Genomic DNA, 23713 nt, shown 5'->3' with positions numbered 1-23713 from the left:
AGACATGACTACTGAATCTGGTCTGTGATCTTGGGTTGGAACCTAGACCAGGAAAAACATTATTTTTCTATAAAGGACATTAATGAGACAATTGGTAATATTTGAATAAGGTCAATAGATTAGATAATATTATTGCATCAGTGTTAGTTTCTTGACTTTGATCACTGCACTAAAATTATGTCTGTAATGTCCTTGGTTTTGTGATATACACATTGACAAATTTAGAGGTAAGGAGGCAAAATGTCTGCCAGGTGGGGGAGAGAGAATGATAAAGCAATTGTGATAAAATTCTTACATTTGGGGAATCTGGGTAAAGGATATACAGGAATTATTTGTACTACTTTTATAATTTTTCTATATGTCTGAAGTTATTTCTAAATAAAAAGCTTAAAATATATAAAAATAAAATAATACCATTTACTTTCAAAATGAGAATTAAAATATCTACTTTAGGGATTTGAAATTTTGCTAAAGTATAAGTAAGTTATATATATATGTGTATAAAATCTCCAAGTGTTTTAAACTCGGGTGAGTTCATGTGTTTGTTCATTCTTTAAATTATTTAGTAAGTACCAGTTGTGCTAAATAGAAGGCTCTAAGCATAGAGTTATAATCAAGATAGACAAGTCTCCTAGCACTCATGGATCTTATATTTGTGAAGGAAGAGTGTATTATGGAGGACAAAAACAATATAAAAGGAAATAAACGTCATAATTTCTATTAGGTATGTTGTTATGAAGGAAATAACATGGTGTGATAGTGGCAGTCACAGAAGTGTATGTATGGAGTTGGTCAGAAAAGACCTTTCTGAGAGAGTAACATGTGAGTAATACCTGAAGAATGAGAAAGAGCCGATACTCAAAGAGCTAGGAGAATGCCTCATAAAGGAATGCCTTGGATTTATAATAGATGTAAGGGTGGACATTATATTAGCAGCCATTTGGTCTACAGAAATAATATATAGCTCAATGCTAACTAGAAAATTATTTCATACATTACGGAAAATTAAGAGGCATAGACTATCATTGGAATGACAATTAGGATATATGGGATCTGTTCTTTTTACCACTATATGGCTAGGTTTCATATTATGCAAATTGCTGAAATTCTCTGACTCTCCATTTTATCTGTAAGGGAGAACTGTAAGTAGATAATCTCTAGTACTTCTTACACAATCAATATTTCTGATTTTACAATCTTATAAAATCTCAATATTTATAATTTTACAATATAATTACATAAGTAGACATATAGATAAATTCTAGTTAATATAAAAAATAAATGATGTTTTACAATCTTCTATTGTTAGCTATTAGCACTTTCTGGGCTAGATCATACTTGATTTTTAATATAAGAAAGAGGAATATTTCTAGGACACCAAGAAACAGAAACTGGTCAACAAGTTTCACAAACTCTTGTACTTCATATTATCTTCAATATCCAAACAATACTTCAAACTTCAACAACACTCCTCTCTTTTCACTCTTAATTGATGACTTTATATCTTAACTGAAGAAAAATATAATCAGATGTGAATCTCTATGTACTCCCCACAGCAAATGTACCAACTTATTCAAATCTATGCCAATATTCTCTGCTTTAATTCCTATTACAGTGAATGAATGTCTACTCTCTTAGCAACTTTCAAATACGCAATACAGTATTGTTAACTATAGTCACCATGTTGTACATTACATACCCAGAACTTATTTGTCTTATACCTGGAAGTTTGTACCTTTTGAGTACTTTCACTCATTTCCTCCACCATCACCCCCTGCGCTGGAAACCACCAGTCTGTTCTGTTTTAACGAGTTCAATTTTTTTAGATTCCCGTATAAGTGAGATCACACAGTGTTTGTCTTTCTCTGCCTGACTTCTTTCACCTAGCATAATGCCCTTAAGTTCCATCCACGTCGTTGCAAATGGCAAGATTTTCTTCTTTTTATGGCTGAATAATATTTCATTGCATATATATATATATATTATATTTACCACATTTTCTTTATCCATTCATCTACTGATGGACATAGGTAGTTTCCATGTCTTAGCTATTTTAATAATGCTGCAATGAACATGGGGGTGCAGATATCTTTTCGAGATACTAATTTCATTTCCTTCAGGTATATACCCAGAAGTAGAATTGCTGGATCATAGATGGTGAGCATTTTGTGTGTGTGTGTGAGAGGAAGATCAGCCCTGAGCTAATATCCATGCTAATCCTCCTCTTTTTTTTGCCAAGGATGACCGGCTCTGAGCTAACATCTATTGCCAATCCTCCTCCTTTTTTCTCCCAAAGCCCCAGTAGATAGTTGTATGTCATAGTTGCACATCCTTCTAGTTGCTGTATGTGGGACGCAGCCTCAGCATGGCTGGACAAGTGGTGGGTCGGTGCGCGCCTGGGATCCAAAGCCGGGCTGCCAGTAGTGTAGCGCGGGCACTTAACCGTTAAGCCACGGGGCCGGCCCGATGGTGAGCATTTTAAGAGCAGAAACCATATATTAGTTTTCTTGGTATTACCACTGCATAGCACAACACTTGGTAACTAACCAGTAGACAATCAACAAATATTTAATTGTGTGGACTGACTTAAATCCACCAGCATTAGGATATGGAAGAATGTTCTGCTACTCCTCTGTTGGCATCTAACTTACCCCCATACAGCCACTCACACGCTAAAGTAACACGATATGTATAGGGAAAGGAAGCACTCTGGTATTATTAAACTCTCATCATATATACTTGGGCTTGTTTCTTGAGATATGTGCCAATGTACCTTAGAGCTGACTCAGCATATTGCTTGGTGAGAGAATCTGGGAGCCAGCTGGAATCTGCCCTCAGTAGCTGGGTTCCCCAGCCTGTAGGAGGTAATGGAGTGCCTGACAGAATGCAAATGAAACTCTTTGGGCGTGGCTGTCTTTTCAGAGCCAGTGGGGGCTGAAAAGAATGTGGTCCATTGATGCTAATTTGAAATGCATGTTAATGTGCTGCTTCACGTCAAAGATAAGTTTGCTTTTATAAATAGTCCTTCTCTCCCCAGTAAATAGGCTAGAAGAGATGACTCTGACAGGAATGAGACTTCAGGACTGGAGCAGTCCTAAATGAAGGGGCCTATTTAGTTAATTATGGGAACAACTTGTGAATGTGCTGCTAGAGGCTAGAAATGAATACTACCCCTTGTGCTGAAGGACCAGTAGATGATGGTGTCAGCCAACTTCAGCCCTGTCTATGAAGAGCCCACATTTCCCTGGATAATCAGCCCAACTGTTAGGTCTGTTTAATAATTAGAGAAGCCACATGTTGGTCAGAGCTAAAAAGGAGAAGTAGAGAGCAAGAGATGGGGTGATTTTTTTCATCCCTTTCATCAGGGAATGTACATGAGTATATGTACGTTCTGGGTTGGGAGTCAGACTTGTATTCTGAGGCATGAGAGGGTTCTACTCCAGGGTATCCGAAATTAGCTTACAGTTCAGCATATGGCATTCTAGCTCTGTGTTCTGTTAAAAAAAATTTAAGTAAATAATACAAACCAAAATTTCTACAGGACTTGACATTTCCTATAGAAAATTCCATATTCAGAGCACATAAAATCAATGCAAGGAATGACACTTTGTTTGGTGGAATACCCAGTCATTTCTTTCTTTCTTATTCATTCATTACCTTTTACGAATACTTACTGGGTGCTGGTAAGACTCTCCATTGTTCCTATATCCAGTTCCCAAGTTGTTGACTGTGCTTCATGAGGTCAAAAATATGGGCCATGGAGTCAGAATATCTATGCTTGAATTCTGGTTATACATTTATATGATCTCAGATGCCTTATGTGTAAAATCATACCGACTTCATTGGGATGATGTGAAGAAAGAAATGTGTTAATACATGTTGGGCATTTAGATCAGTGCCTAGCATACAGTAAGTAATAAAAAAATTAGCCAGTTATCTCCTTAGTCTGTCCTATCTTATTTCTCCTTGCTCCCTTACTCTAGGATTTTATTGCACTTTTCCTGGATTACAGTTCTCGCCACAAATTCTAGCCTCTAGTATTTCTCCTCCTTACATATCTACCAGAGTAATTTTTCTGAAACGCAAATATGACCACTTCACTTCCCTGGTTATATTCAATCTCCCCATAATGACATACGAGGCATCCTCCTTTCCAAACATAATGTCCTTCCTACTCCTCCCATTTTGTTCTTCCACAATACTGAAAGGCTCTCTCAGTAACCCCATCACATCAGACTCTCCTGTGCTTCTATGACTCTGTCTAATATGTTCTTTCCCTTCTTATCCACCTGGTGGGCATCTTTCAGACTCCTACCCAGGATTTCCCTTTTGTTGATAGCCTTCTGTAACCTCGCTTCATCTGTGACATCTAATTGCTTCCTCTTCTGTATTTCTTCTTTTTATCTGTTATAATTCTGTTATTTCACATATCCTACTGTATCGTGACTTCACATGGGAATGAGATAGTTGTTTTAGGTAAGTACTCAAGAAGGTGACAGTATACTTTGCCCAGGCAGAGGGAAGTACTATTTGCTTAGGAAAGCAGGCATCTGAAATTAGAGGTCCAAGCAGTTAGGCAACAATAGTTATTGGACACTTGCTTATACTGAAATAGCTATGGTTCTGGGATATGTACTCTCTGAAAGAGGAAATGTAGAAATATTTACTTACCCCTCATAATATTTGAAACAAAAGAAGATCTCAAGTAGCTATTGTGAACTATAGAATTAAATACGGTAAAGCCAGTGCAAAAGCTGGAACAGGATCTGTTGCTTGATTTAGAATATTCATGTGACAGAGATTTCTGGTTGCACCCCAGGTCCTGAGTATGTGTAATTAAAGTCCTAGAAGAAGATGAGTGGGAAGGATCACAGAAAACATATTTGAAGAAATAATGGGGGAAATTTTTCCAAATTTGATGAAAACAATAAAGCCACAGAAACAAGCTCAACAAAAAAAAAAAAGTGGGAAAAAAATGGAGAACATCATAATCAAATTGCTTAAAGAGAAAATCTTAAAAATAGCCAGAGGAAAAAGACACATTTTATACTAAGGAACAAAGATGAGAATGACAACAGATTTTACATGGGAAACAACAATGCAAGCCAAAAGACAGTGAAGCAGCATCAAATGTATTATAAGAAAAGAAAATTTCAGACCAACATCTGTCATTAGCATAGATGCAACAATTTTTAAATTTTAGCAAATGGAATCCAACAATATATTTGAAAAGTTAATACATCATAATCAAGAGAGGTTTATCCCAGAAATACAAGACTGGTTTAGCATTTGAAAATCAATCAGTATAATTTACCATACTAACATTTTAAAAATAAAAATCATATGATCGTCTGAATAGATGCAGAAAATACATTTCACAAATTCCAACATCTATTCCTGAGAAAACTCTCAGCAGACTCGAAATAGAAGGGAAAATTATGAACCTGATAAAAGACATGCATGAAAAACCTAGGACTGACATCATATTTAAAGGTGGAAGATTGAATGCTTTCCTTATATTATCAGGAACAAGGCAAAGATATTCACTCTCACCACTTCTGTTGAACACTTTACTGAAAATCCTAGCAAATGCAATAAAGCAAGAAAAATATTAAAAACATATATAACGGGAAAGGAAAAATTTTAAACTAACTTTATTTGTAGACACATGATCATCTATGCAGAAAATCTTAAGTAATCTACCCAAAACCCATTAGAACTAGTAAATGAGTTTAGAAATGTAGCATATTTTATATACCAACAGTGGACACAGGGAAAATGAAATTACTAAAGTACTATTTACCATAGCCTCTCAAATATATGACACCTCATGATTATTTTGACAAGAGAGGTACAAGACTTATATATCAAAAACTACAAAACAATGGAGAGAGAAATTAAAGACTTAAATAAATGAAAAAATATATCCTATTCATGTATCCAAAGACCCAATATTATTTAGATGTCAATTATCTTCAAATTTATATATAGATTCTGTGCAATTCCAAACAAAATATCAGCAGAAATTAGAAAATGACAAGATGATACTAAAATTTATATGAAAAGGCAAAGGATCTAGACTAGCTCAAATAATTTTGAAAAAGAAGACCAAAGTTGAAGGTTTTATACTCCCTGATTTTAACACCTATTATAAAACTACAGTAATAAAAAAAAGTATAGCCCAAGCACCCAGATGTTGGTTTCTAAATATCATTCCATTAAAGGAGCCAGTGCTCTTTGCAGAAATGGATGATTCTGGGCTGGGCAGGGAAAATACAAGATTACTCTGGAACATCTTATAGTGGCGGAAAGTCAGGAAGTGCTCAATAAACAAAAGGATGGTAGAATACCAAAGGGACATAAGAACCACCTGAAAGACCTCCCAATGTCCAAAGCTGGAATAATTTGGCAAAAAAAGTAAATAACAGTATTGGATCATATCTCAAAATATAAAATAATATACATGAGTCAATACTTATACAAATGAATGATTAAATAAATTAATAAGTAAATAAACAGGAGAGAAGAGGCAAACTTTCTTACAGAATTCCAAATAATATATGTAGAAACACCTTCTTCCACGAGGTGGATGTTACTTCTTGCCCCTCCTTCTCTTGAGAGTGGGCTAGGCTTAGTTACTTGCCTCCAAAGAATAAAGTAGAGAAAGGAAAAAATAGTACCTTTTACAGTGGAGAGACCTGGCATACACCACACAAGTGATGAAGATTAACATCACCAGTGATATCACATGTATGTGAAGTGACATGAAGTGTTGAGAAGGGCACTTCGCTTCTGTGGTATTATTTCCAAAAACCTATTAATTTCAGTCTAATCATGAGAAAAAGAACACACAGTCCAAATTGGGAGATGGGGTAGGGCCTTCTACAGAATGCCGGACCAGTACTCCTCAAAACTATCAAGGTTGTGAAAAACAAGGAAAGACTGAGAAGCTATAACAGTGCAGAGGAGAAATGACAACTAAAGTCGATATGGTACCCTCAATTGGATCTTGAAAGAGAAAGAGGATATTAACGGAAAAACTTGTGAAATCCAAATAAAGTCTGGAGGTCAGTTACTCGTAATGTACTAGTATCGGTTTCTTAGTTTTGACAAATATACCACGGTAATGCAAGGTGTTAACAATGGGAGAAACTAGGTGATGGGTATATGGGAATTCTCTGTACTATCTTTCAGCTTTTTTGTAAATCTAAAATTATTCAAAATAAAGAATTTATTAATAAAATGTAATTTGTTACTATTAAAATACAGAAGTTTAGAAATTATTTGCGTTTTATAAAAAATGTGATATCAGCATAAAAATGGACATATAGAGCAATAGAACAGAACTGACATTCTTCTTGAAATAGGCCAACGCATACTTGGTCAATTGATTTTCAACAAAATTGCCAAGGCATTCAATGGAAAATGAGTAACCTTTTAACAAATGGTGCTAGGTTAATTGATTGAGTATAGACAAAAGAACAAACAAAAAGAGCCTTGGCCTATACCTCGCACCATATACAAAAATTAACTCAAAATGGATCAGAGACCTAAGTGTAAGAGTTAAAACTATCGAACTTCTAAAAGAAAATGTAGAAGAAAAGTTTAGTTACCTTGGATCAGGCAAAGATTTATTAAATAGAACACAAAAAGCACAAACTAGGAAAGAAAAAAATTGATGAATTGGACTTCATCAAATATAAAAACTTCGGTTCTTCGAAACACTTTTACAAAAATTAAAAGCCAACCCACAAACTGGAGAAAATATTTGCAAAATATCTATCCAATAAGGGATTGTATCTAGAATATATAAAGAACTCTTACAACTTAATTAGAAGACCAAAAAAATAAATAAACAACCCCACAAACAGTAAAAATTGGGAAAATATTTGAAAAGACACTTTAGCAAGGAAGATATACATATAGTGAATGAGCACAAGAAAAAATGGTCATTAGTCATTAGGGAAATATAAAATAAAACCACAATGAGATACCACTATATTCCCATTGAATGGCTAAAATTTAAGAGACTGGCCATACCAAGTGTTGGTGGCCATGTGAAGTCACTGGAACTCTCATACACTAATGCTGGTAATTTTAAATAGTACAGGCACTATGGAAAACATTTCAAAAGTTTTTTTTAATTGAGATGAAATTCACATAACATATCAATGCTTTTGAAAAGTACAGTTCAGTGGGATTTAGTACATTCACCATGTTGTGCGACTACCACCTCTATCTAGTTCCAAAACATTTTCATCATCCCGAAAGAAGTCCTCATACCCGTTAAACAGTCATTATTTAATGATTGTTTTATTTAAGCCTTATTTCTCCTTCTCTCCAGCCCCTGGAAACCACTAATCTGCTTTCCGTCTCTATGGTTTTATCTATTCTGGATACTCCATACAAATGGAATCATATAATATGTGACTTTTTGTGTCTAGCTTCTTTACCTAACATAATGTTTTTGAGGTTCAAAGTATTAGTACTTCATTTCTTTCTATGACAGAGTGACATTCCATTCTATGTACATATTCACATGTTGTTTATCCATTCATCCATTGATGCACATTTGGGTTGTTTCCACCTTTTGGCTATGGTAAGCACTACTATGAACATTTGTGTATGAGTATTTGTTTTAGAACCTGTTTTCAGTTCTTCTACATATATACCTAGAAGTAGAAGTGTGGAGTCATATGGTAATTTTATGCTTAACTTTTTGATAAACCACCAAACTATTTCCACAGTAGCTGTAGCATTTTATGTTCCCACCAACAACGTATTAGGGCTCCAAATTCTCCATGTGTTCATCAAAACTTGTTTTCCATTCATTCTTCCTCAATTGTCCAAGAATTGGTCCATTTTGTTACAGCTTACAGATGCGAAGTGGCATCTCATTGTGGTTTTGATTTGTTCTCTCAGTATTTTAAAAAAAGTTATATGTACACCTACCATACCATCTAGCTATTGCAATATTATGTATTTACCCAAAAGAAATGAAAGCATTTGTCCACACAAAGACTTGTATATGAACGTTTGTAGCTGTTTTATTTCCAATAGCCAAAACTTAGAAATAACCCAAATGTCTATCAATAGGTGAATGGATAAACAAATTGTGGTATATCCACATAATGAAATACTACTGAGCAACAAGGAGGAATTTAAAAAATGTTGCTGATTAAAAGAACCCAGAAAGAAACCAGTGTATGATTTCATGTATATAAAATTCTAAAAAAAAAAAGAAAAATCTCTGGTGACAAGAAAACGCATCAGTTGTTCCCTGTGGATGTAGGTTTAGAGATGAAGAGAGGAATGGATTATAAAGGGACGTGAAGAAGCCCTAGAGAGTGATGGATATGTTCATTATCTTGATTATGAGGATGATTTTACAGGTTTGTACATATATAAAACTCATAAAATTGTCCACTTTAAATATGTACAATTTATTCCACATCAATTATTCTCAAAAATGCTATTTTAAAAAGGACTTTTAAAAGGCAGAGCCATAGGCATCACGATCAGGTATCTGGGTATAGATGTTAGAAGTTTGGAAAAGTCATTTTTTTTTTTTAATTTTAAATTTTTTGTTTATTGCAGTAACATTGGTTTATAACATTGTATAAATTTCAGGTGTACATCATTATACGTCTATTTCTGCATAGATTACATCATGTTCACCACCCAAATACTAATTACAACCCATCACCACACACGTGTCGAATTATCCCTTTCGCCCTCCTCCCTCCCCCCCTCGCCTCTGGTAACCACCAATCCAATCTCTGTCTCTATGTGTTTGTTTATTGTTGTTATTATCTACTACTTAATGAAGGAAATCATACGGTATTTGACCTTCTCCCTCTGACTTATTTCACTTTGCATAGTACCCTCAATGTCCATCCATGTTGTCACAAATGGCTGGATTTCATCGTTTCTTATGGCTGAGTAGTATTCCATTGTGTATATATACCACATCTTCTTTATCCATTCGTCCCCTGATGGGCACTTAGGTTGCTTCCAAGTCTTGGCTGATATGAATAATGCTGCAATGAACACAAGGGTGCATGTATCTTTACGCACTGGTGTTTTCAAGTTCTTTGGATAAATACCCAGCAGTGGAATAGCTGGATCATATGGTAGTTCTATCGTTGATTTTTTGAGGAATCTCCATACTGTTTTCCATAGTGGCTGCACCAGTTTGCACTCCCACCAGCAGTGTATGAGAGGTCCCTTCTCTCCACATCCTCTCCAACACATGTTGTTTCCTGTCTTGTTAATTACAGCCATTCTGACGGGCGAGAGGTGATACCTCATTGTAGTTTTGATTTGCATGGAAAAGTCATTTTTAAAAACCCATATTGTTAACAATAAGCATCCCTTCCAGTTGATTCTGGTACGGGTCTGGGTTTTGTTTTTGTTTTGTTTTGTTTTCCCTTTCTGTGCCTCTTTCCAAGTTGAGGTCAAAGTTTTCTCTTTCTTGGCATAGTACAGTGACTTCTTAATTACTCATATATATTCATAAAATTTTACAGATAAATGAAATCTGAATTCTTTTCTTAAGCCAAAAATCAGAAATATCTTGTTTCTTCCATTACAGTGGAATCAGAGCTAGTTTCCTAATATTTACTCCAAAATTCAGTGATTTAAAGCAGCAGTCATTTATTATTTCTCCTATGTCAGCAGGTCGCCTGGAGGTTGGCTCTAAGCTTGGCTCAGCTGGGATGGTTCTGCTCCACATGTCTTTCATCTGCCTTTGGCCAGTGGATAACCAAGGCTTATTCTCGCAGCAGTGGCTGAGGTATAAGTAGACATTCAGGAACATCTAAGGCCTCTTGAGGCCTAGTTTACAAATAATACCCGTCACATCCGTCTCACTTTGTTTGCCAAAGGAAGTTATCTGGTCATATCCAAAGCCAAGGAGTAGGAAAGTAAACACCACCCTATTAGTGAGAGGAACTCATGACAAATGGTGTGCATACAAGAGGGGTGAAGAATTGGGGTTAATAATGTAATCTACAAACATGAGGTTAAATCATGCATTCTTTCCCCTCTCCTCATTCTTACTAGTTCTCTTTTGACTAGTGAAGACAGTCTACCCTCTCCAGCAAAGCATTCCAAGTCTTCCATAGAATAGTCCTGATCTAGCTTTCGAAGCTTACATTCTCTACATCCCTTTAAAGGTTTTACACTCTATCCCATGTGATGATGCCCATCTGATGCTATGCTCTCCTGCTTCCTTTTGCTCCTTCAGCCTCTTCTGTTGAAATCCTCCAGATTCATCACAAAAGTCTTTTTATACAGGCAGTGTAGTTTCAAAAAAGAGGAAAATGCTGTGGTAAGAAAGGCTGGTTCAAGTTCCGGTCTACCACTTAGCTTTTGGGAAAATTGCGTAAACCTCTCTCAGCTTCAGTTTCTTCATCTATAAAATTGAGAGGATATTATTTTCTTAACTTTTCTGAAATCCAATGGAAACAATATTGAAATTGTTAATTCCTCTCCTTCCCCCTTTCCAGTTCCTCCAATTTTACTTGATACTTTCTCTGTGATTCCAGAAAGGGAAACTTCTAATGGTTTGTTTCAAATAGGGAATTAAGGGAAATTTGTTGATCTTGCCCAAATGTAGGTTCTGAATTTAGGAATAAAAAGTAGAGCTTCCATGAACCATTCAGTCACTAAATAGACAGAAAAACCACTGACTTTTAACATTTCTAACAGCAGTTTGCATGGGCCCTTATGCTGTAAGCACACAGGATAATCACTTAGTTGAGGGGCCTGAGTGAATGAGAGAATGAAAATTGAATGGTATATTGATGAATAGATTCAAAACAGAGACCTTTGTCTGTGTAGTTTGTGGGTCGAATGGAAAAGCAGACTGCTCGTTATTTTCCATTGGAAATCTTGTAGTATACAAAAATATTTTTCTTAGGCCTTTTAACACCTTTCACAGAGTTAACAATTATTGAAGGTAGATGTCTGTAAAAGAAATGGTTAGATTTATAAACATGTTAATTAAATTTTGTTAATAATTCATCAGAATTTTCAAAGCTCAATGGAAGCTTATTTAATTTTATAAGTGGATAAAATAATAGCGGATAAATAATTAGAATTAATTCAAAATAACAAAATCTTTGTTCTTAAAATACTTGCACTCATAAGACAAAGAGCTGCTGTATTGTTCAAGATACACTATATTATGCTGTGAAAACAGGTTAACCCTGAAGTTTCAGTGGCTTAACATGTTATTTCTCACTAAAGGTACATGTCTAGCACCGGTCAACAGAGGAGCTCCGATCCACATAGTCACTCAGAGTCGCAAGCTAACAGACTCTAGCATCTCAGTACAGGACCTCTATAATTTCTACATCAGAGGAAAGGAGAGAACAGAGAACTCATGCCCTCTCGTTTGCTCTGTCTTAGAAGTGTTCAAGGTCATTTCCACTCATGGTCCATTGGGCAGAACTTATCATGTGTCCCCACCTAACTGCAATGATGCTGGAAAATATGGGGAGCACATGGATATTCAGTGAGCTGTAAATATCTCTGCCACAGTTATAATAGAATCTAGACTCATCCAAGGTAATTATTGGGAGGTACAAAAAGTGATATAAATCAAGGGATTTATTTCAAGTGACAACATCCTCGGAATGTGATAGGAGGTTCCCTCTGAGTATTTAAGTGAGATGAGATGAATCCTTTCTGTAGATATGTATCCTTCTTTTTAGTGAATGTTGCTGGGAGACAGTTCTCCTTGGGTATCTTTTATTTCTGCACATCTTGCAAGCAGAAGAACTAACTTCTTTTGTTCTATACTACCTCTCCAAAGATGCTTGTACAGTGAATAGCCTTGGAAAGATATATGTCTCACTTTGGAGCAAAGAGGAGACATACTTACTTTCCAGTATAAAAGATTTAGATTCCTTAAGCTTAGAGTTTCCCTCTTGTAATCAACCCATGGGCATCCATATGGGCCCATTTGTGTGGCCCTTGTGGGACTTGAGACAAGGGAAACTGATGCGAAAAGTGCTGATACTCTGGCTGTTGCTATTGCTGTAATAATCTGTCCTTCTCTGCCCTGGTGACTTGTTTTCTTCCACCAGTATCTATGAGACTGGTGGTAAACTTATTGCCTGGTAAGTAGGGTGAAATCTCAGATCCTTCATGATTCTTGACAAATGTATATAATAAACCCAGCTAATACACAACCAAATATGGTTGATAAGAACTCTAAAGGTTCATTCATTTAACAAATATAAGTTATGTACCTAGTATGTGTGAGATATGATACCAGGTATTAAAGAATGTAAAGATGAAATGACATAGCCCTGTACTCGGGTTACTTATAGTCTAGTTGGAAGACACACATGGAAACAATAATTACAGAACAGTATTAAAACCATTGTAATAAAATGATGTACAAAATGCAGTGAGACTCCAGAGTAAGAATAGCCAATCCCCTGGGGGAGGCTTTACATTGAGGAGATAGTATTTTAATTGAAATGTCTGATGAATGCAAGGTCACCAGATTGTCAAGAAAAGGATACAATTTCTAGGCAGAGGAAAAATCATGGATAAAAGCCTTGAGGTCTGGCCTGTTTGGGGAACTGCAAGTTGTTCAGCAGTTTTAAGCTGAAGTTTTAAGTGCAGGCAGGCAGAGGATGAATGGTGAAAGGATGGCTTGAGAGGTAAGCAGTGACTGCACTGTGAAGGTTTTTATATGGCACACAGAGGACTTTGGTTTTATCCTGTGGGCTGTGCAGAACTATTTAGGTGTACTTACATAATAATGATGAAAGGAATTTGTGGTAATAAGACCCTCAAGAGGAGGGGCCAGCCCCGTGGCTTAGCGGTTAAGTGCGTGTGCTCCGCCACTGGCAGCTGGGGTTCGGATCCCGGGCGCGCACCCACGCACCGCTTCTCCGGCCATGCTGAGGTGGCGTCCCACATACAGCAACTAGAGGGATGTGCAACTATGACATACAATTATCTACTGGGGCTTTGGGGAGAAAAGGGAAAAAAGGAGGGGGATTGGCAAAAGATGTTAGCTCAGGGAAGGTCTTCCTCAGCAAAAAGAGGAGGATTGGCATGGATGTTAGCTCAGGGCTGATCTTCCTCACAAACAAAAAAACAGTTAAAAAAAGAAAAAGACTCTCAAGAGGATTTTAAGAAGCAAATCTTACTCTTTCTGGAACAATAATTTACTAAATGACTGTGCTCACCTTTCTTTTCATATAAGGTCATTCTTTTACTGATGTTGAGAATTATTTTCCTCTTCTAATTAAATAACTTCTCTGTAATAATGCATATTGCCTTAAAGTGGATATTTTAGCCAGTTTTGAAATTGCAGCTATATAGCCAAGCTGCAACAGAGCTGTATGCTCAAAGGTGAGTTGTATTCATTAGACCTAATGCTAGTGAGAAAAGGTTGTGAGATTTTATTAAACAATAATTATATTAATTCTTTTTTTCAAAAGAGCCATGGCCTTTACTATTTCTACGATAATTTTAATTTTTTTCTCTTTTGGAAGGCTAAGTTTTCCATTTAATTTTTACGTACTTTTCTGATAAAATACATTTGGATTCCTTCCAGTAATATTTTGGAAAGACTTAAGTTGAAATATGGTTGATGGCCCATGTGAAAAATAAATGTATCATCTGTGTATGTCACATAGGTTAAATTTAACTTAGTAGTTCAAAAAAATGTTTACGTATTCCTTCAAGATGTGGTGGGCATCTTTCCTCTGAAGAATAGGGTTTTCCTTGTAGTGAGGTAGAGCCCGGCACTAGAAACCCAGGGAATACGTGTGTGCAAACATTCCTGGCATTTGCTCAGGCATTTGCCAAGTCTGGTGAAGAGTGAGACACTGTCTTTTGCTGTTATTGGAATTTATAAATGTAAAGCAGGTGTCATTCTACGTAGCTGCTGACCTTTTGGCTCTTTTTGTTACTCTGGAGAAGCAATTGTGTAAAGGAAAAATCTATAAGCAGGTAGGGCAAGGCATATCTTACAAAATTGGACTGTGGGTAGCCATGTTGGAGTCACAGAGATGATGTCATAGTATAGTAATCTCTTAGATTGTAGTGTGAAATACTCTATGGACTCTCAAATGATGACTCAACCTGGAGCTTTACTTACCTCTAATTAGAAAACTGTCTACCCGTTGTAATTTTAAGAATACTACAAAGGACTTCCCGTCTAGCCATATAGTCTCCTATTTATTGATATATACCAGTAGACAACTCATTCCACAACTAGAGATGAAGTTTAAGGTACCAATGCCCCTAGGTGAGGCATTATATACTCAATACATTGTACTATAAATGCATTGTAAAAGCAAATTTTGTTGATGGAGATTGGTGGGAAGAATAAATCACTTGAGTACCAGATATATGAAAGGGGAGAGGATTTGGAAGATGCAATGAAAGGTAGGTGGAGATTCTGAAGACAAATAAAATGATATTAGCTAATATTTATGGAGTGCCTATTGTATACCAGGAAGTTCTAAGTTTTTTGAATGAGTTAGCTCCTTTAACCCATCCCAACAACCCTGTGAGGTGGGTACTATCCTTATCCCCCATTTTAAAGATGTGGCAACTGAAGCACAGGGAGATTGTCACATTCCCAAGGCTACATAATTGGTAAATTGTTCAGATTACAATCCAGACAGTCTGACACTAGTTCCTTTGTTCTTAACCACCATCCTATGCTTTATATCACAATTTTGTGCATATATCTTGTGAGTTAGAGCTCCTTGCATGACATAGAGTGGTTGGCCCAGGCTCAGCAAAGCTACAGTAAATTTACCAAAGGAATGGTAGGGTAAATAACTATATACATATAAATATATAAAATATATAGTTATTGTATATTATATATAAATATATAAATTATATATAAATATATAAAGTAACGTGAGGTGATAGGAAAGTTCTTCTGTTCCTTCACCAGTGTCTTAAGTTCTTCTTCTCCCATCACTGTAAAAAAATGAGTTCAATAAATGTTTGAATGAATAAATAACTTAAGCATCAAGGTTATAGTTTGTGTCATAAGTGTAAGACCTTGTCAACATGGTTATTGAATTTCTTATTTCAGAGAAGAGCCAGTACCTTAAGCTATCAGTCGTGTATCTCTCATTGAGAGAAGAAGGGAGAGAAGCTTGATGGAAAAGGTCTTGGATATATGAGAGAGGGCATTCTGGGGTGGAGGAAATATTCCTTTATTTAGTTTTGTCTCATTTTCCCTTCTATTGGGGCCCAAAACAGATGGAATTATTAAACTGAGTTTTCAGCTTTTCTATTCTAAATTTTCCCTTTCTCTGCCATGAAGATTCTTTTTCTCTCACCTAGGAATGGGTTTACCTTCTACTTTGCCCCTTATCGAGCAAAAGACTGAAGAAAAAGTACTGATATGTTGGGGTGTTTAAGAGCCCACGATTTAAAGTCGAACTTTATTTGGAATCCTGACTCTACCATTTGCTAAAAGCATGATCTTGGGCAAGTTATTACTGACTTGGAACCTTATTTTCCTCTTCTATAAAATAGATGCATCAAATGGGAGTACTTATAGCTATATGTAACAAGACTCCCAACTATCAATGGGCTTAGTTTCTCTACCTATCAAGGAGTCCAGCAGTAAGCAGGTGCTGATTTTGGTGCGGGAATCTGATGATTTCAGGGCCAGCTTTTCGGCCATTCTCTAGACCATTCCCCAATTCTTTTCCTCAGGGTAACAAATTGATTGCTGCAACTCCAGATGTTTCATTGTGTTCAAGGCAGGAAGAAGATGGGAGTGGCAGCAATAGTCATTGCTGTCTTTTTTTTTTTTTATTATAAGAAAAGCAAAATCTTCTCTAGGAACCCAGATGTCTACTTGTGTCTCATTGGCCAGAACTGCATCATATGGCCACTCCTACCTAAGGAGTTTGGGAAAACTAATATTCGGCTCTCCCAATGGGATTTCAAAAATTGATAAGTAGGTCAAACATTTATGTTACAAAGGAGAATAATAGAATCTACCTCATAGATTAAAGATTAAATTAGATATTATATGAAGTGCTAATTCTGTGCCTGTTACATAGGAAGTACTTAATAAGGGCAGCTATAGTTATCGTTGTCATTTCTTGTATTGTTATTACCATTACCAAGAAAGGTAATACAAACCCTCCATAGACTGTCATCTGGATAAAATCCAAAGTCATAGATCCTCCTATTCACAGGCTCTTTCGTTTTCTGTCCAGTCTCATCTCTGGCCACTTTTTCACGTCGATACAGTAATAACTAATTGATTTAGTAAAAACTAACTGCTTGGAGTTCTTCCCCATACAAACCATTCTGCTTCCCCTTTGCTCATCTCTCTCCTGGTCCCTACAGCCCTTTCCACACTTATTGACTTATCTATCTCTGACTCATCCTTTAAAACCTGCATAGGTTTTCTCTCTCTGACAACTCCCAGCCCCACCTCCAGTGGGATTAGTGCCCTTCTTCAGTGCTCCCCAGCACACTGATTGCATCATTATCATTGATTTCATAAGAGTGTATAGGAATTTTCTCTTTACTTGATGGCCTCTGTGGTAGGCTCTGAATTTCCTGAGTTCTAGACCAGCTTTCCTTCTCATCTTGGTGTTCCGTAAATAGTTGGCAGTCAGTACATGTTTGTTAAACACAACTGATGAGTCCTATTGTATCTTCTCTAATCTTCCTTACCCTCTGCCCAAAACTCTTCATAAACATCTCTCTCATCTCTTTTTTTCCTCCCCTCTCTCAGGGGATAATGATCATCTTTTCAAGAAATAATAACTGGATCATGATTTATTTCTTGATGTTTTGGAAAGTAAACATTTACTTGGATATCTTGAGCTCCTGTTGATGCTGACTGCCAGTAGCAAGGAGTTAAAAATGGAACTACGTATACTAGCTAGAGAAAGCATCTCTGTTCTTTGGGTTTTCTGATAGTTCAGTTGCCATGGAAACAGCCTTCCCCCTCTGTTCGTTCATTAGGGTTTTTTTCCCCTTAAGTAATTTGGAGGACAGCCATGTTCCACAGTAGACTACTTCATGGGAAAGATCATACTTGACATCTCTGTCCTTATACTAAACTCTGCACCAAACAGAAAAGCAGCAGTCCTTCAACATAACACGCTCCATTTTAAGATTGAATTATAACAAGTAATTCATTTGATTTTTAAAAAAACAGACTTCTTGCTGGAGTGGGTATATGAAGTAAGAACAGGAATAAATTTTCTAAATCAAAACCATTCTAATAGATCTTATTTAATCTATGCAGTTAGGTTACAATCTCAATTCATATTTATATCAGATACAAGTACCATACCTTCTTAAAGGGGAAGAATCAGTTTTCCATAGAATTGTCCAGGGAAGTAAATTCTCTGTCCCCTGGGAATATATGAGATGAAATACAGAGAAGATAAATCTTTTTTGTAGGTGACTGAAGTTATGTTTTCAGCTAATTTGGGGGACTTTTCCCTCTGAAATAAGAAGAGTGACAGGAATTTGTTAAAAATTCTCACCTGATTTTGATCAGGGCAGACTGGCCATAGGGCATTCATTCAAATTGCAAACTTTATTTCTATGGAGAAAGCTCTTAAATATTATGGTATATGCTTGAGTTTCTTACCAAAGGAATTAGAAAAATTTATCCCTCTCATTCTGTGAAACAGAGATCAGTAACGACATGATTACAGCTGATTTAAGACATGACTATTTGACTTTGAAGAAGTTCAGCCTGCCATTGGCAAACCTGCAAATTGGTAAAGTGGTCCTCCCCTTTCATATTTTCCATAGACCGAGTGCCTGGTCATATCTTTCCTTATCAAAAATTGTTCTTAGGAAAGGATCTGAAACTCATCAACAAACTGAAGCCAAAGTGGCTGCCAAAAGGTGGAGAGTTTTCACTTGAAAAAGAATTAATGTCTTTAGTTTAAACTGAAGTAAAATTTGGGCAGGAGAAAAGCAGCTTCAATCTCCCTTAGCTATAGTTGATAATTACGCCTCTAAATTTGTGATATATTAGAAATTACTTATCATTCTAAATTCACATCATTCCAAAAGAATCGTTCCAAAAGAAGTTTGGATTCTCATAGAAATGTGACAGCCTATCTGGTAAATAATCCCTCTCTAGGCAAGAGAGGGATTATTAAGAAAAAGGATGGGGGCTGGCCCTGTGGTATAGTGGTTGAGTTCAGTGTGTTCCTCTTTGGCAGCCTGGGTTCGCAAGTTCAGGTCCCAGGCGCAGACCTACACCTCTCGTCAGCCACGCTGTGGTGGCAACCCACATATAAAGTAGAAGAAGATTGGCACAGATGTTAACTCAGGCCTAATCTGCCTCAGCAAAAAAAAAAAAGAAAAAAAAGAGAGAGAAAAGAAAAAGAAAAAGGAGCTTATGGAGTTGAGGAGAACAACTTTGATTGCCTAGTTTGGCAAATGAACTTATGGAGACATCTTATAATGAGTAGTTTAGAAAGAGTGTTCAGAGCTGAAATTCAACACCAGAGGGGAAAACACATGCCATCTATCAGGGACCAGAAGGTTGCAGAGTTGAAACAACTTTCTATGCACTTAGACCTGGAAAAAACGAATCTTGTGACATAACAGAAAGAGAGATTCTATTAATGTTCCTGTGTCTATGTTGTTAGCAGCTTTTCTGCTGACCTTTATTGTTATATCTCAGCTAGTATTTGGAACATATTTCAAATCATTAGAAAAGAAATGCCAATTAATTACTAAGTCAATTTAATAACAATTGCTAAAACATTGATTTTTTTCCAGCTTTATTGAGATATAATGACATATTACATAGAAAACATTGATTTAACTTTTCAAAACAAGTGTCATTCATTCAGCATTCAAAAAAACATTGATTTTTTAGTTACTATGGTCCAGGTACTCTGCTAATTGTTAGGAAACAAGCACAAGTAAGACTTACAGAGCTCATAGGCTAGGAGAGGAAACAGGAAATAAAATAATTGCAATAAGATGCAGTGAAAGAGGCTTGGTCAGAAGACTAAAGGCCAAGTTTCATTTTACACAGAAGAATCAGTCCAGAAGGAGGTGTTTCTTTGTACTGCATCTTATCTAGAGAAAATAGTCAATGAATATTTATAGATGCTTGTAATACTGGAGCTAAGCACTGGTTGAAATCTGTTATTCTTTTTTTTTTTTATTCTTATACTTTCAGGCTTAAAATAAAATTTGTTTAGGGGATATGAAATGTATATAAAAGTGCTTTATATTGTAAAGCATGATGCAAATGTATGACATAATCAGTATTTGCAAACATTTTTCACACCTTTGAATGCAACAGTGCTAGACTGATTTTCACAGAATTTGGATTTTTTTTCTGGAGATGGACAACAGAACTAAAATTAGACACAATCAGGCAATAGAATATATTTATGTGATTTTAGATATAATCACATTTCTGGGAATCCCATGCCTTCTGAACTATTTTTTCTGACGTCACAGCCAGTATGCTTGTTTTTCCTCAGCAAGGAGACTACTTCACTTCATCAATATCCAGTTTTTAATCAGCTAGTCAATTAAGTAGAAATTTTGATTCCCAAGTAATGTAATCTTATTTATCATCTGAGAATTTATGTTTTCAAATGAGTGTTGTTCTTTTAAGAGAGTCATTTTTAGAGATGATACCCTTATGCTACTGCTCAAAGTCATCTGTGAAGTCATCTTTTAGACTTTTAGACATCTTTTTGAGTGTCTGTGACCCATTCTTCTGAAAAATGACATTCAGTGTATTTCTAATGCCACAAAGATATAAGTTCATTATAGATTATTTGAAACTTTGATAAGCAAAATAAGAAAATTTGAACCATCTATTTTCCTTCTCCTAGGAATTATAACTTTTACCATTTTAGTTTGCATTCATCTGCCTTTTAAGAGAAAGATTATTTTAAAAATGGGATCATACTATAATATTGTTTTGAACTTATTTACCCCATTCAAAAATGTGGTGTGAATCTCTGTCCATGTTTGAAATTCCTTATATAGATATAATGTACCTTATCTAATCAATTCTCTATAGTTGGACACATGTTGTTTCTCTTTTTTTCTTAATTAAGAAGAGCACTGTGGTGAACATACTTACAGCTAAATTTTCATCCCCATCCAAAATTATTTCCTTAAACTAACTTGCTAAAAGTAAAATTGACTAATCAAAGAGAATTCATATAAACTACCCCCCAGTCATGTATGCCTGATTCCCTAAACTCTTGCTAAATTTAGATATTATTTTTAAAGTCTTTTTAAAATCAATTTAGGAAGGAAAATGCTATTTCATTTTCAGGAGCATTTTCTTTTTATTACTAATGAGGTTAAACTGGTCATTTTATTTCTTTCATCAATTCTCTGTTAGCATCTTGACCCATGTTTCTATTGATCTGTTCTTTGTTTTTTCTTTATTTATAGAAAGATTTTATATGTTAAGGCTAGAATACAAAGAATACAAAGTATACACAATATGCAAAGACTACATAGTACACAAAGTATACATGTGTTGCAATTACTTTACCTAATTTTTATTTGCCTTTTTATAATATTTACTCTATATTTTAACATAAAAATTCAACTTTCAAATAATTATTTTAATCTTGTTATTTTAATTATTCTCAAATACTTCTTTGGATCCTTTGCAGGTAGATTTCATATTGAGGGAAACAGCAAAAAGTATTTGGTAGTAATATTGAGAATAAGATCAATAATGTAGTTAGGTAATGCCATTTGGAATTTTTAAAATTAGGTGATAGTGAAGTATTGAGATAACCGCCTGTAGGGTTAATCAAATTTTTTTTAACTAATTAATTTTATTTTATTGATATGTTATGACGTGTTAAATCCAGTCTATGTGATTAAGACTCACATAAGCCAGTGCAGTATTTACAATAAACTATGATGGTTCCTTTTATTAAGAATCCTAGACATATGCTTCTTGTTTTAGGTTCATCTGGGATCCTGTCATGTGATCTTGCTGTATGCACTCCAGATCAGAGCCTCTGTTGGGTTCTGTTATTATCAGCACTGCTGGATCTGGGCTGCTCATTTCTCAATTCTCACTGAGCTTTTGCCCCTTTCTTTCTCAAATAGTCCCATTTGTAGTCATTTGGGATTGGGTATAGGTAGTGAGGCTTGCTTGTTCCTTCTCTATCACGGCCCAGCTTATCAAAAAGCTTTAAAAAAAGCTTTTCCTCCCTCATATTCCCAGGAGAGAGTCCTTCTACCTTGGCAGATACGCACTCTAAATTTATTGCCTTTAAATCCAAAATTCATAGTTATATATTCACTGTTTAGATACAGATTTTTTTACTAGTTACAGAACACTCTGCTGACAACTTTCTGTGTGGACTCCCTTTCCCAAGAGTGTACTACCTTAATCCCTCCTGACTATCATCCATGTGCTTTAAACTTCATCATGCACTTCTTGTTGATCTCAGCTGCCCCATTCCTCTCTTGCCTAGTATAGCCACATAAAATAAGGAACAATGTTTTTGCTTTAAGAATGTGTTAGAAAAGTGCTTTCTTCAAGACCATTTGCTAGTCACCTCTATGTCATTTAAGTAGATAGAATAAAGCAAACTCTTTAGGTAAAATGAGCTGAACAATTTGATAACTGACAATAAATATAAAAGGAGTAAGATAGGTTGAAATAATTGTGGAAAGCTTCACAAAGGGGAACAATTTTGAGATACACTTTGGAGTACCTTATATTCTTTGTTCACAATTCTTCCTTCCCCTTGCCATGAATGCTGACCTCCTCATGACAAGATTATACTTACATGTCCCACTGATGTTGGGCTTGGTCGTGTAACTTCTTTTCACTATGAAATGTGGGCAGAAGTGACTGAGTACTAATTCTGAATGAGTCCTTAAGAGAAATCATATGTTTCTTTTTTACTCTCTTGTGCTTCTGCCATTGCCGTGAGAAGAGCATGCCCCAGTTCACTGAAGTCCCCAGAATGAGGCATCCAGGACAGACCGGAACCACCTGGCCACTTGAAGCCAAACCCACCTGAGCCCAAAAGAGATCAGCCAATCTGCAGATTTGTGAGTAAGAAAAATAAGTGTTTGTTGTTGTAAGCTGCTGAATTTGGGGGTTATTTGTTGCTCAATATTATTGCAGCAATACCTGAGGAATGGGTTATGGTTAGGCCATGAATTGGTAGCATTTTCCTTTCTGTTTCCTCAGTACAGGCTTTCATCCCACCTCTCTGGATTATTTTAAAAGCTTCCTATTTTTTCCTATCTGTATTAGTCAGTGTAGCCCACTAGCTATTAGAAGGTGCTCCAAAATTTGTGGTGTTTCAAACACAGTACAGGTTTACTACTTGCTCACATTACTACACTATTATACATAGGTGGGTGGGGATTCCCCTTCCACACAGTCGTTCAAGGGCCCAGACTGATGTAGTGTTTTCTGTTTTTTTACATGTGTCTTTCAACATGGTCCTTTGGGCCATCTCTATTCCAGCCAATTAGAAAAGAAAAAGAGTATGGAAGAGAATGAAAGATGTTTTTAATAGACTAGAGCTAGTAGTGGTGTTCATCATTTCTGTCCACATTCTCTTGGTTTGAATGCAATCATATGGTGACATCTAGGTGCAAGAAACCCTAGAAAATGTAGCTTTAGCTGTGGTGACATGGAAATACATGAGAACATTGATTATGATGAGCAGCCTACAATCTCTGCTACACC

General features: G+C 35.9%; 1 protein-coding gene across 3 annotated transcripts in view; it reads left to right on the top strand.

Moving 5' to 3' along the window:
• The window catches only part of LOC147914599 (uncharacterized), a 130354-nt gene that overhangs the window by 88635 nt on the left and 18006 nt on the right, over nucleotides 1-23713 (top strand). The window contains exons 1-2 of one of the 3 annotated variants that reach the window (XR_015555092.1): nucleotides 10649-10795; nucleotides 22947-23064. The gene's annotated coding sequence lies outside the window, so the exon portion shown is untranslated. Of the gene's footprint in view, nucleotides 1-10648; nucleotides 10796-22946; nucleotides 23069-23713 lie in introns of those variants that run through there. The other 2 variants (XR_015555091.1, XM_087443170.1) reach the window with 2 other exon arrangements.

This window comes from Ceratotherium simum, chromosome 18 (assembly GCF_057802395.1).
Source record: "Ceratotherium simum simum isolate JZ-2026a chromosome 18, ASM5780239v1, whole genome shotgun sequence".
NCBI classification, from domain to species: Eukaryota; Metazoa; Chordata; class Mammalia; order Perissodactyla; family Rhinocerotidae; genus Ceratotherium; species Ceratotherium simum.
Note: the sequence above shows the minus strand (reverse complement) of the source record. Positions and strands in the feature narration are given on the sequence as shown.